We start from the raw sequence: 3738 nt of genomic DNA, 5'->3' as shown, positions 1-3738 counted from the left end.
TGAGCTAATAATAAGTCGTGGCTTGATAATGGTAACATGGACGTGAATCCATGTGTAATGTGCAGAAATTTAAGGAAAATTTCCATGATCGCTAGTGATTAGGGTATTCCAAATCATTGTGAGCCATTAGGAATGAAACCCAAGCAAAGCATCATCAGGAAGTCTACTAAAATATATGTAGAGAATATTATTGCTTTAATGGCGATAATAAAGATGTTTTATGGAATGTTTGTTGCTAAACATTAATGATTGTAGGTCGTCAATTTTAAGGTCTCAATCATGAAAATGAGTGGGAGCCATCACTTGGACAATAAATCCTATGTCACATATATTCCATGACACTCTCAAATTTTATCATCTTATTATGAAAGTGATCAGTAATGAAGATGCTAAGATTACCAATGTAATTATAACTAAACTTATGCAATGAGTGAACGACAACATTCACAATTGCATGAAAGAAATCAAGCATATTAGATATGGGTGTAATTTCTACAGATGTTTTATACAGAGTGATACTCTTAAAACATTCGGAAAAAAAAATTTATCATAAGATGAACCATTCAGGTTTTGGAGTAATTTAAAATTTCATGCAATTTTATTACTCTGTTTGCTATTTAATTGTGATTTAGAATTTAATAATGAGTCCATTCGATTCTTGGAATATTAAAAATAGGGTATCAAGACCTGTCTTGGTAAGGAAACACCTATTAAGTGAACGTTGAATATTATAAACGAAAATTATCCCTAATCTAGGCCATTTAAACGATGGTTGATTAATGACCCATTGAGCTTAGTGTGTACTCCAATTTATAGAACCGTTTCTTGTGCTACGAGGAAATATGATTGTCATAAATCTATTGCACAAGTATTGGTTTAGAACCATACTGGATCGACCTATGAGAATAGTTTAAGAGATTAAAAATCGTCGTAAGTATACTTCCATTATGACTATCGGAACCTATTTCCTCGACCATGAGTATTATGAGTTCTCTTGTTTGAGTACTAGTCCGCTTTGATGTTATCAAACGTCTGCCGTAATAGGGGATTATAACGGAAACACTCGAGCGGCTAGGTCTTTCTAGTAAGAGGAGCTACATTACAAGACTGGGAATGTCCCAATACTAAAATAGGGAATATGTCTTTGTTGTATACAAGGCCTCTCATAGAACGAGACTGTAAAAATGCATGGTCGTGGTCGGATGGATTTTAGAAATCATTTGTTTATTGAAAGTCGGACTCGGAATTGAGAAACACTTCTGGATGTAATAAGGATGACGAAATAATCTTACCTTATAGTTCATGAAGAGACATGAAGAGACATAGGAAAAGGGCTATACGCTAAATGCTCACTTGTCCGGAAGGACAAGTGGGAGATTAAAAGGAATGGAGTCCTTTGAACAAGTGCATTATTTTGATAGTGGATTCAGAATTATTAGAAAGCTAATATATTCAATAAGGTCAAGTGATCGAAATGCCTGGGTGGAGGTCGCTTCCGATCAGTAATATTAATGCATAATTAATATTACAGCTTAATCTTGACTGAACCCGTCGTGTCACACCCAAGCTACTAACGAACCAAAGAGACGAATTAATTATGAATTAATTAATAAGTCAACCGAGTAATTAATATTTAGACATTGGGTATTCGACCTTAGAGCGTCAAAACCGATGTCGGAAGTCGAGTAGAAAAATGGTAAAAGACGAGACATGAAAATAATAATAAATCAACAAAGACCAAAATACCTATTGCATCGGAACACTGAGTGCAAGGGCTTGCTAGGAAGCTGCGGCTAGCTGCCTGCACCTAGTGCATGGCGTGCTAGCATGCTGCAGCAAGCAGCCCACACTAAGTGCACGACATGCTAGCAGCAGCTGTCGGAAGCAGCTGCCCGCACGCAAGTGCATGGGGTGCTGGCCGAGAGAATGCGAGCAACAACCCGCATTTTGTGTGGCGGGGATGGCTGGGCCGAGAGAAGGGCATCAGCAAATTGGAAACCCACTTGGGTGCCTTGGTGACCAAGTGGGAGTTTCCAAGAGGCGCAAGGTGAGGGAGAGAGTGGGGAGCAAGTTTGGTCACCCCTCATCCAAATGTTCTTCACCTAACCTCTCACATGAGCTTACCACTTGTTGAATTATTATTAGTTTGATTATTAATTTTTTTTAGCTTTAAAATAAAATGGAAAAATTAAATTCTCCCACATTGATGGGAAAGCTTTTCACTCTCCTATTTTTCCTATAAATACCCAAGTTGAGGTATTGGGAAAATCACTTGAGTTAGAGTTGGAAAAGGCATCACCACTGTGAAAACCTTTGAACCCACTAATCACTTGGGTTTTGGTCGGGCCTTGCTAACTCCAAGGCATTGAACCGTTTTTGGTGGTCGAGTTGTGGGTGGACTATCGTTGGAGGTCGTCGTATTTTTGAGGCTAGCTTTCGAAGTAAGAGCCCCTTTTGTTTGGGCGAAGCACGCTCCAAAGGTAATTATCTTGTCTTAATCCTGTGATTAATTTATTTATGTTTATGGTTTTATTTATTACGAGTGCGGTCTTGGTTTTGGGTTTGTTTCCATGGTGAGTGGGACTAACTAAACTCCAACACTATTGAGATTAGTGATGGGGTATACCAAAGCAAGGCATCACTATTACTCCCTAGGATACATAAGGCATAACGGCTATGCAAGTTTGTTTTGGTTGTACTCAACGATATGACTGATGCAGTCCTAACATGTCGTGGCAAAATGGGTAAGTTGTTGATAGAGAATTAGATGCGACGATTTATCCAACCAAGGGTGGCTTGGAGCCATTAGCAAAACGTTGCTTACCTTAGGAGATTGAGTGTTAAGACAAGCCAAAGAATGTTTAACTACTCTCTTTTTCCTTGGATCTTGGAATCGACTTATTCTCACCAAAATAGGGACAATTTTAATGTGTGAATAAGGCGTGTTGGACTTAATGATTTTGATGATGACACAACCTCACTTACTTACAAACTAATAGGTGCTTGATTGTTTAAGTGTGTACTCAGTTACAAAAACTAGGAGAATGAAGTGTCTTGTAAAAATACCATGGGGAACAAGTAGGCCAAAACAGAGCTATCCATATGGAAGAGTTCCCTCGGGAACTGGCGCTTCAGAAATGAAGACTAGAGAAGAGAAGGTTTTTTTATTTTAGGATTTATGTAAGTATAAGATATTAAATTGCACTCGAAAAATCTGTGTGGAATTGGTCTAAAAAGATAAAATTGTGCATGCTAGTTTTTAGGAAAACGGTTGTTTTCTAAAACGTTTATATTTTAAAAGGGATTTTATTTTATTCTGAATTTCAAAAATATCTTGTGCAAAAAGATTTTATTTTATTTTCTTATTTTCGAAAATATCTTCTGAAAAAATAAAATCACCATGTTTTCCAAAACTTACGGCCTACTCTCCCATGTTCTTCTTCAGTCATGGTTTTTCACATTGAGGAGTTCATGGTTCCTTAATTCAAGGGACATGATCTTCTTAGTGGGTATGAGTAGTGGCGTAATGGTGTTGATACACAAAGAGGATTTTCCAAAGCATTTGTTGATCTATAAATAGCCATTAACTTCTGTTGGAAAAACTCACCCTTGCTCACATAAGTTTTCAAGCTTCTAATCGAGTCAAGTGTCAATTCCACACAAGTTCATTAGAGTGTTCTTAATGTTCTTATACTAGAGTTTGTTTTTCTTTCGAGTTGTAATTTGGGAAATGGGGAA

The sequence above is a fragment of the Chenopodium quinoa genome, unplaced genomic scaffold, assembly GCF_001683475.1.
Source record: "Chenopodium quinoa cultivar QQ74 unplaced genomic scaffold, ASM168347v1, whole genome shotgun sequence".
Classification (NCBI taxonomy): domain Eukaryota; kingdom Viridiplantae; phylum Streptophyta; class Magnoliopsida; order Caryophyllales; family Amaranthaceae; genus Chenopodium; species Chenopodium quinoa.
This window is presented reverse-complemented; position numbering follows the sequence as displayed.